General features: G+C 38.7%; 1 long non-coding RNA gene across 1 annotated transcript; it reads right to left on the bottom strand.

The window, feature by feature from the left end:
- Nucleotides 1–602: 602 nt before the first annotated feature.
- LOC148696245 (uncharacterized) lies at nucleotides 603–1,487 on the bottom strand. The gene is made up of 2 exons (XR_015963560.1): nucleotides 1,084–1,487; nucleotides 603–964 (listed from the first exon to the last, which is right to left on the bottom strand). It is a non-coding gene; the product is annotated as an uncharacterized LOC148696245 (long non-coding RNA).
- Nucleotides 1,488–11,415: the final 9,928 nt, after the last annotated feature.

Raw genomic sequence — 11,415 nt, 5'->3', positions numbered from 1 at the left:
GAAGATGCGGGAATCAAAGCCGAGTAGTCATCAAGTTGATATTTGGATACATAAACTTGGCATTCAGTGTGTAAACAGGAGAACTAGCTTTCTTATTGCTATTGGATTTTCGGATTTACCAAAAGTTGAGAAATCGAGCTTATAGATGCTCTGTAGTTTAATGCTCAAATAAGCAACCGCTCCAACGTAGATATCGACATTTTAATGATTTTGTCATAACTTATAAGCTACTAACGATGATACTTTCTTACAATCTTGATTATTGAGTCACTATTGCTTATTAGGTCAGTAGCTATGGTATCATTTAATTTCTGAATTCAAATTTGTGCCTTCATTTATGCAAACACTAACATGTTTCTTTCGTCTCCAAACAGAAAGTGAAGAAGTTTTCACTAGCTGACCAGGAACAGAAGGATGCAAAGCCAAATTGATCAGAAAGCCTGATTGCATTTGGTGCTGATAGGATTCTTAGGCCAAGATCTTTCTCGTACGGATGACTTCTTTCCTTCCCTTCTTCATTTTGAATTTTTGATGGTGAAAAACTGACAATTATTGAGGTTGTATTACTACGTAACTCCGTGCTTTGTATCTGATATCGGAAATGATGTTTGCAATATGTTATTCTGATCTGGATTTGTTTAGCATTTTACAAATGTGCTATATTTCGTCTTCTACTTTTCTGCTTCATGTTATTCATAAACAGAATTCTGGAAATGCAATTGTCAAACAGCAACAAATTGTCAAAGCCAGAATTAGTACAATGGACATCCCATAACACAGCACATGAGCAAGGGAATACACAAAACATCCATCTGACTGAACAAAACTCTTATCCCTGATTCCGTTGATTCCTTCGTTTGTTCTTGAGCTCAGAAGCCGGGAATGTCGGCACTGTGGATTAGGTATGTAAGCACAAGAGCCAGCACCATTAGTGAGTATGCAATCCCTTGGTCAATGTTTGTCCCTGAAAATAAGATGTTAACCCCCATGAATACCACTAAACCATGAAATGTCGAATCCAAAGTACACAATGAGAAAAGAGGGAGAGGAAAACAGAAGGGGAAAAACTGATTCAGAACTAACCATCGCTGTGGCTGTTACTGGAAGCTGGAGCGGGAGCGGGAGCGGATGGCATGGGGTTTGCCTAAACAGCAGAAATGGCAATGCCAAAAATGATGACAGCAATAGCCGCAACTGCAAGACGATTAAGAGAGAGCCTGGGAATGGCCGCCGTTGTTGTTGTTGTTGACTCTTTCGGATAATACCCCACGAGAGAAAGGTCTCACGTCTCTCTTAAGCTCTCGGAGTCTGCCTGCAGCGCCTCCAGAGAGCTCTTCTGAGAGAGAGAGAGACTCCTACTCCTAGAGAAATTGTAAGAATCAAAGGGTTGTGAGACCAATGGCGTTGGTGGGAAAAGGTGAGGAGGCTATCTGTTATTATGTTTCATATGGTAAAAATTGGCAAAAGCCCCCGAGACAAGGCCGGTAATGCTGGTAACTTTGCGTGGGGTGAAATTTGTACCTGGACAATGGCCTTTTTTAACAGTTGTGTAAACCTCCACCCGAAAAATCTTTGGAACCTTAGGCTCCTTGGCCCAATTTTGACAATTCAAATATTTTTATTTTATTTTATTTTTAAAAGTGGGTGGCATTCGAGCATCCTGCGCGATGAGTTCGAACATCATTCCAAAGGATGGAATGGGTTCGAACATTACTCGATGGTTAAATTGCACTTCTAAAAGACTAAAAAAGAGTTGTCTTTAAATGATGTATTCTTATGTGTACATGATGAAGGTAAAACTTGGGATATTTTGGACTTAAAGTTTCCAGGTCCCTTAGCATGGAATTAGTAGACACTACCCTAATGATTTATGTAGCAAATAAATTATTGCACAATACAATCACTTAGTACTACGGTTTGGTAATATTTCTCTTTATTTGTAAGTGAGAGGTCTTAAGTTTGATTCTTGCCAAAAGCAAATTTGAACCATATTATATGGTTAACCCATTATGAGGTTTAGCCCACTACCCTACTCCCCCACTCTCTTAGTATAGATAATATCATTTGTTCAAGAAAAAAAAATTATTGGACAATACTCTGTGGAACCTTGAACTCCTACATGGTAATATTTTCATTTGTTGCAATGTATTTAACTTTATAATACAAGTGATATTGGGAGGACTTATCAAAAGCAGGACCTCGAGATTAGAGGTAAACAAATGTTTTCAACAACATGAGCTATAAGGCCCTTGTTGTAATGTATCTAGTCGTAATGCTAGAATTAGTGTGCTCATAATGCTACCAAATGCCAACAAAATGCTCGATTTAACTTGGAATCCTTTGAATATTGTTTTACAAGAGCATCTTCAGCGAAGAAATTTTACTTTAACGGGAGATATGTAAATTAGGATCTCATTTTTTTTTTCTTCTCTTTTTGATTGGCATTGCCCACCTCCTAAAGATGTATAAAAATATATGTAAATATACATTTTTATTTACATCTTCCGACGAAGATGGATCTAAAGAAATGTAGAATGCTCATTCCAAGACACTTTACATCTGCCACTTCAAGGCATTTTACATCTTAAATTCTTTTGTAGAACTTCTTTGGGAAATTGGCCAATATGCTCATTTTTCAAATCTCAACTACTATATCATCTATTTTTTTGTATACCTATGCTGTTGATATTTGATTGATATGTTGTCGATGTTTACTTGATCAATGTTTCCCTTGGCCAGCTAGGCCTCTATACCAAAATTGGAACGAGTCTGCACAACTCTTCAATGATGCCAAAAGCGGTCTTTTTCTTTGGTGATCGATGGTCTATATAATTGTGATAGTTCTCGTTGTGTTGATGTATCAGTTGATGGATTTAGATAAACATCTAACTGAACCACAAAACATCAGCAAGTCATTCTCTCACTCGAACCCTTCGTCCATCGAATTCATTTCATCCATCTGCCTTCATTTCAAACATTCAATCATGTCGCTGCATTGCATTGCGGCCAGAAGAATCTACCATCTTTTTCTCAACCCTAGCAACTTGAATCGATCGAGAGGATGAAATGTACGCCCGCGAGAGTAGTGTTCTATCATCTATCCTTGTCCCTTGCAAACTAAAATAAATAAGGCAAAGGACCAGTAATATAAGTGGCATTAGTTTTGTCATGTTTACAGACAGGGAACTTGAGTTATTCGATGCTTGAATTGTCATGCGTTTATTGACACATATGAAATAAATAAGTAAATAGAATTTCCTTTGCAATTCCGCAATCGAATACCTGAAAACCAGGAATCAGGAGGAGGTCCAGTTGATCTCATACTCTAGCTCCTACTCTTCACTAGCTATTCATGACTTCCCCGATTCACGATTCTCCATAGCTAGGGTTGTTGGATAATGGCCAAATGTTTCCTTGTTTTGTGGCTTGTTTTGTGGCTTAAATTGCTCCATGTTTTGTGGCTTTTTCAAAGCCATGTTTTGTGGTTTTTTCAAAGCCATGTTTTGTGGCTTTTTCAAAGCCATGTTTTGTGGGAGAAGGCTTGGATTAAGAAAAGCATAAAAAGAGAGCATTTGGCAAAACAAGGATACGGATGAGAGAAGGAAAGCATCCAAAAGAGATGGTGTGAGCATTTGGCTCTACCATGGGCATGGGTGAGAGAAATCAAGAGAGCTAGAGTGAAAGATCTCTTGTGAAAGAACTCTTGGGGTAGAGTGAGGCTCTTGGGAAAATCCTGTGAGTGGGTGTACAAGGGTTATGGGATTGGGTTATGTCGATTTAACTCATGTGTAACTTGTACTGTTTTTCTCATAGTGAAGAGCAATATCTCTCCGATGACGTAGGCAGGTTTTTGCCGAACCTCGTAAATTTCTCGATGTCTTTATTTCTTGTATTTTATTTTGTTCAACTGTGTGTGATTTTGGTGAGGTTGTAATCTGAATCTCGGTTCCGCACTAACGAACGGGTCAAGGCACACCAATTGGTATCAGAGCATCGTTGGGGGCTTTGGTTCGTTGGAGGTCCAGATTTGTTGTTCACCATGGAATTTTCAGTTGAGCAGTTTAAAGGGAGAGGCGGTTTTTGCTCTTGGTAAAGGAGAGTAATGGAAGCCTGAAGAAATGGAAGCCGTGTTTAGGGATGCTTGGATCAACTGCGAAAGTTGATGTTGAGGAAGAAGACAAAGGCCTCTTTCTTCTTACCTCACTTTCAGATTTGTACGAGAACCTTGTGAAACTTTACTGCAAGGAAAGAAACAGTAAGTTTGGAGCAGGTGCAAGCTTCTTTGGTGTGGAATGATACACACAAGAGACCATGGATGATGGTGGGCACAAGACTGCTTAAGTTATTCAAGGTTGAAATCGTGGAAGAAAATTGGAAAGAGGATCTGAGAGAGACAGCAGGTTCAGATCCTGTTCCGGAGGCAAGGGTCCACAATGCTACGGGTGCAAGGCCGGGTTAGCAAGTTTGTGGTGGAAGACTTTGAGTATGCCCTCTAGGTACTCGAAGCAACACTTCTCCTGGTGATGTTTAGTCTCAAGTGTTGCAGGGGTTTTGCAGTAGGTGGAGCTATGGGATTCACAGGTGATGAGAATGTCCTGAGGTAGGAGGAAGTGTGGGAATTTTGTCTGGCTCGATGGGTTGTTGCTGGAAATAGGCGCGCTGACGAGTTTCCAGGTTGCAGACAATGAAGAGGAGGAAAACCTGTTGGAGGAGACGAGGATGTGTTGAGATCCTGTCTGAAGCTAAATGGTGATTTTTAGCTTGCAGCAGCTGCACATGCATTGGCAGTAACTGAATCGGAACAGGACCAACGAGGTTGATTCAGAGTGTGCATGCTGGTACGTAAGGCCAATGGACTTTGGTACAATTTGGCCAAGGTGGAGATTGTTGGATAATGGCCAAATGTTTCCTTGTTTTGTGGCTTGTTTTGTGGCTTAAATTGCTCCATGTTTTGTGGCTTTTTCAAAGCCATGTTTTGTGGTTTTTTCAAAGCCATGTTTTGTGGCTTTTTCAAAGCCATGTTTTGTGGGAGAAGGCTTGGATTAAGAAAAGCATAAAAAGAGAGCATTTGGCAAAACAAGGATACGGATGAGAGAAGGAAAGCATCCAAAAGAGATGGTGTGAGCATTTGGCTCTACCATGGGCATGGGTGAGAGAAATCAAGAGAGCTAGAGTGAAAGATCTCTTGTGAAAGAACTCTTGGGGTAGAGTGAGGCTCTTGGGAAAATCCTGTGAGTGGGTGTACAAGGGTTATGGGATTGGGTTATGTCGATTTAACTCATGTGTAACTTGTACTGTTTTTCTCATAGTGAAGAGCAATATCTCTCCGAGGACGTAGGCAGGTTTTTGCCGAACCTCGTAAATTTCTCGATGTCTTTATTTCTTGTATTTTATTTTGTTCAACTGTGTGTGATTTTGGTGAGGTTGTAATCTGAATCTCGGTTCCGCACTAACGAACGGGTCAAGGCACAACAAGGGTGATGCTAGCTAGAGAGACCATCTACTTGACCTATCTTTTATAGACCACATGATGTGGCGGTTGATAGTTGGAATTCAACCATCAACTTCCAACTATCAACCGCCACATCATTTGGCTTGCAAAATATCATCTGGAAAACATAATCTTCATATCATTTTCCTTTCAAGTAAATAAACATGTCATTAGTTACAAGGAAGTAAAACGAGTTTAATCACCATTATCCATCAAATAAGAAAGAACTGATTTCATACTACTACCTTACAATTAGGCCCTACTACAGATTTCATGCTAGTTGAGGCCGCTGGAACATTCTAGTACCAGTGAGACGATACAAGATTATCATTGATCCACTTTAATCTCAGGTTGTGGAATTGAAATTTCATGCACGACGGAGACTGGAGAGTTGCTTGGCTAGCAAGTAACATTGCAGGAGGATGACCAGATTAATAAAGATAACTAATTTTTCTGCTGGTTGGTGTCAGAGTGTGTGTGCGCCGTGGATGAGAGGTCATGTGTTTTCAAATTTATTGAGAGAACCTGCTATGAAGAAACTATTGATGTTTTATGTTTATTTAATTATTTGATTTTGCTATTTAGTTTAGAATTTGGGTCTAGTCCATTCGAGTTAGTTTTGTTTTTTATAAACATAACTTGTAGTCTAGTATGAAAAATAAGTTAGTCACAATATAGTCTCTTCGAGTTATGTAGCCGTCTCGGTAAATTTTAAGTGTTCTTCCATTTAGTTAATTGAGTAATATTAGTAATTTTGGGATTATTTCTTCGTTCGTCTATATGTGTACTCTATTTTTAACTTGGTATTAAAACATGTTTGATCATTTGAGGTTTGATCTGCTCTCAGTTTTGTGTCAGTCAGTCTGTGCTTGCTCTTCCGTTGTTTGTTATTGGTATCGGCATCGGCATCAGCATCGGCATCGGCATCAGCGTCGGCATCAGCATCGGCATCAGCATTAGCACCCGCATCATCGCCATCAACATCGGCATCAGCATTAGCACCCGCATCGACAATCTGCATCTGACTTCTTGTTGTGAAACTCATGTTGTGTGCCCCCATGAGTTTGATGGGGTTGTTTGAAAATATTACTATTTTATGTATATTTAGTTATTTGGGTTGCTTGTTAGTTTAGAATTTGAACCTAGCTCATCCGAGGTAAGGTTTCTTAAGTTTTACAGTCCTTTCGAGTTATGTAGTAATCTTGGCAAATTTGTGGTGTTGTTTTTTGTTTCGTTAATTGTGTAATATTCATAATTTTGTAATCCATTTGTTCCTTCGTTTGTTACGCATGTTGCACACTCTGATTTCAACTACTACATGCCAAGTCCACTATACCTCTGATGGCATCCTTTCTCGAAATTAACTAAAGATATTATTCTATCCAATGTTTAATGTAATATAAGGTATTGATCAAACAGATATGTAAAGTCGATGAGTCTATTTTATACAAATAAAAACCATAACTTTATGCTGACTCAATTATGTGCCAATGATCTGCAGAATGGCATGCGGAATATTTACTTGGTTAAAATTACGTCCTCTAGGTGTTTGATGCTCGCATTTCTTCTTAGTTAAAAGGTTCGAGGATTCAATCGTGGGATCTCTTCCAACAAAATGGGAGATAAACACCACTAGACACCAACGTATAGCTTACCTAATCACTCCCACCAGAGGAGCTTGTAAAAATTCAGTTAGCTAGACCTTCTCAATCAACTTATACATAAACAACCGCTCAATATAATATTAATATATCACGCACTTTATATTACAACCCTTATTTTGATTACATTAATAATAAAAGTAGACAGTAATATATACTGCTAAATACAAACAGACAGAGTACTTAATTAAGGGATACTTCTAAAAACTAATTAATATTATTCCACGGTATACATGCATGCCAGTAGTCTTAAGCAACACCATATATGTGGAATATTAGTAGAAATTGTAGCCATTAAGCTACTGGCTAGGGTTTCTCATTCGTATTGTGAAGGCCAAAGGAAGGCTCCCATGGCAAACTTCCTCTTTTGGTTGACATCCCCAATGACTGGGAGGCCGTACTGCTTCAAAAGGCAGTCCAGCTTCCACTCAGGCATGCTCTCATAGTCACTCTTCCGGTACCTTGGGTAGTGCAGAGGCATCTGGAAGTTGCATGGGGTGTTGTTCTTGCTAGTTTTCTCATTTACTTGGAGCCCACCGGCGGAAGGCATGGAGAAAGCGTGGTTGCTAAAGACTGTTTCAGTGGTACTCATCTTCCCAGCGTTTCTGTATTTCCTTCTCAAATCTGTTGAGAAAGCTGGTAACCCATGCAGAGTTGCTAACTTGGTAGTTGGTGTTGCAAAGTTGGCCTTTTATAGGCGTTCAAAAGAGCATGATAGGTGAAGATTATTCGCGTATGCGCTTGAAGACAAGACAGCAATCAAGAAAACCTTTAATGTGATGAAAGCTAAATCATATTGAATATATGGTGACCACGAGAAACGTTTGAGTGTGATTGTCACATATTCACATTGTCACCGTGTTAGTGGCGTTAACAAAACATATGTTATAAGTGAATAATAATATGGTTCATTAACTTCATATTTTATGAATGTGAATACAAATTCATATTTTATGAATCATGGAAATAGTATTAACATATAATACATGTTATGTACGATATAAGTAAATTGTATTATACCATGTGACAATGTAAACCCCCCACATCAAAAAAATTACTCAACGGTCTTTTGATGGATTTTCAAGATGAAGGTAAACTTGGATAAATTTGGATTCGAGGGCTCATTTAATATTTAGAACTGGCTTGGTTTGGACAACGCAGTACAATGATGTTGAATGAAAATATGGATGCCTACTTGCATATTTTGTCCAAGCAAAGTTAGAAGGCAGAAAATCATGAAGAAAATTTATCCCTCATAATCCCCACAAAAATGGTAGGATCAAAATGGACAATTTTTCTTCACAACGTTTCCATCTTCTACCTTCTCTTAGACAAATTATGCAAAGCTTGTTGACATTCATATTTCTCTTCAACATTCATTATATTTAGTGATTGTCCAAACCAAGACAATCCTAGACATCAATGAATCCTAAGTTTCGAGGTTCCTTTAATTTGGAAGGCATCTGTAGGCCACTCTAACTAGTATTATTGTCTAATGGTATTTCACTTTACTTGTAAGTGAAAGGTCTCAAGTTTGACTCACATGGATGAGAAAGATGTATTATATTTATGATGAGTTTGATACCTAGTAACTCGTTGGCACATTGTGTTGCTAGCCCAATCCCCTCCCCTTAGACCAAATTCAATGGTTGGGGTTAAAACCTAATTTTTTTAGCCTAGAAAATTTAGTTCTAGCTTAGAAACAACTTCTTCTCCGATGCTTTTGGCTTAAAACTTTAGGGCGAGATATTAGAGTGTATTTAGCCTAATTTTTTTGGTAATTCTTTTTAAAATAAAATATATGTAGATTATCCTAATTTACTTTTATGAACCTGTGAACCTAAAATTATTTAAATTCCGATAAATAACACAAATGTACTACATGAAAGAACATGAAAAACCACACAACCTACCGCATTCTTAAACACAAATACATAGGTGGGTAGAAAGAAAATGAATAATCCAATTTGGACAATTTTCTTCCCTGATGTCATAGCAACTTGATCAATCTCCCTCTTTCAAAACACCCTGCCCTTGGCCACTGGCAAGTCGGTGATCTATGCCAAAATTGGAATATGTCCTCACAACTATTGAATGATCAAGTGCAATGATGAGCATGTTGCTGCTTAATGATAAGAATGCCAAACCTGCAGTCTTTTTTTAATGACACATAATTGTTATAGCTGGTCATACCTATGCATCACTGGATGAATTCAGATAAACAAGAGCCAATCATTCTCACTCGAATAGGTAATTTGTCTATCCGAAAATTAATGAAGCGCAACAACAACTAAAGCTACAACACATAGTCCGTCTCATCCATCTGCCTTCATTTCAAATATTCAAGCATGTCAAGTCATGTCATTGCATTGCATTGCAGCCAGAAGAATCGATCTGCCATCTTTTTCGCAACCCAAGCAACTTGAATCGATCGAGTGGATAAACTGTGTGCGTGCGTGTGGACGCGAGAAAATGATCTATATATAATCCATGATCTATCCTTCTAGCAAACCGAAACGATTAAGGCAAAGGGACACGAAATACAAGTGGGATTAACCAGTTAATCAGAAGGTCAAAGTATTCGGATGTTCACAACGATCACCAGATCATGAAAAGACAGATTTCATGTTGTGGAGTTGAAACATCGTGCACGCATGGTGGGTATGGTATTGCAGGAAGATGACTTACTGGATCCAAATAAATAGAAGGGAATTGATTATTTCCTGTGACAGAATTTGTGTGCCGTGGATGAGAGGTCATGTGTTGTTTTCATATTTATTGAGAAAACCTACCGTGAAGAAACTTCATACCAAATCCACTGCACCTCTGATGGCATCCTATCAGATTTTTTATTTTTTTCTTCTTCCTTAAGATTATGAGCAATCCATTATCTTAAGTAGTTAAGAGCGTTTAACCCTCTTACCCAACAGCGTCAATTATATTCATGCTTTTAACGTAGTGTATGTTGAGAATCAATGTCAAAATTAGGTATGGTTGAGTGGAAAGTTAGGCAATGTTAGGTATGGTTGAGTGGAAAAAATTAGGTGCAATTAATGGGTTTTGTGGGGTAATAAATAATCTTAGTTTAATTAAGTGTGTGGTGTAGCTTTCATTTGGTTTGCTATAAATACCCAAGTCCCCAAGCATTGTAGATCATCCAAGGAAAAACAAAGCCTAGAGCTAAATAAGAAAAGCTTTGCTAATTAGTTTGTTTTGTAAGCTTTCTTTAAAAGTGTGCTAAATTTTTCTTCTTCTTGGGATCATTAGAGTTATCTTGGATACTCTTCTTATTCAACATTTGGTATCAGAGCCAAGTCGGTCAAGGATCGTTCTTGGTAGAGCATTGGTTGTAAAGTCTCTTGAAATTCCGAGTATGCTCTGTGGTTGCAGTTTTGACTGATCTTCCACATCAAAAAAGATTTCTTGAGATTATTGCTGGGGTTATCACAAACCTTGAGAGGGAGCTTCTTTGTGTCGAGAGTAGTGTATTACTCTGCACGGTAGTCACTCAAGCTTGTTCGGTGTAGTCAAAGTCTTGCCGATACGATGGGTGATCTTCAAGTTGTTGGAGGAATCAATAAGCTCAACAACCAAAACTATAACACGTGGGCAACGTGTATAGAGTCTTACCTTCAAGGTCAAGACTTGTGGGAGGTTGTCGGTGGTAGTGAAGTTACACAACCGGCAGCGGAAGATGCTAACGGCGTCTTGCAGAAGTGGAAAATTAAAGCAGGCAAATCAATGTTTGCCTTAAAGACCACAATAGAAGAAGAAATGTTGGAGCACATTCGGGATGCTAAAACGCCAAAGGAAGCATGGGACACTTTTGTTACACTCTTTTCGAAGAGGAATGATACAAAATTGCAACTTCTCGAGAATGAGCTGCTATCGATGGTACAACGCGACATGACGATTGCCCAGTACTTTCACAAGGTGAAGTCGATATGCCGCGAAATTTCAGAATTAGATCTAACAGCTCCTATTGGGGAAACCAGGATGAAGAGAATAAGTATCCATGGTTTGAGACCCGAATATCGAGGGTTCATTGCCGCTATACAAGGATGGCCGACACAACTATTGCTTGTTGAGTTTGAAAATTTGCTTGCAGGTCAAGAAGCTATGGCCAAGCAAATGGGAGGAGTCTCACTGAAAAGTGAAGAGGAAATGCTCTACACCAACAAAAGCAAAGGCACCTTCAAGTGGTACACTGGTAGTGGATCTAAAAAGGATGGAGAAAAGGTGCAAAGTCACTAAGGAAATGGA

The sequence above is a fragment of the Pyrus communis genome, chromosome 6 (genome assembly GCF_041283825.1).
Source record: "Pyrus communis isolate YQ-2024b chromosome 6, ASM4128382v1, whole genome shotgun sequence".
In the NCBI taxonomy this organism is placed as follows: domain Eukaryota; kingdom Viridiplantae; phylum Streptophyta; class Magnoliopsida; order Rosales; family Rosaceae; genus Pyrus; species Pyrus communis.
Note: the sequence above shows the minus strand (reverse complement) of the source record. Positions and strands in the feature narration are given on the sequence as shown.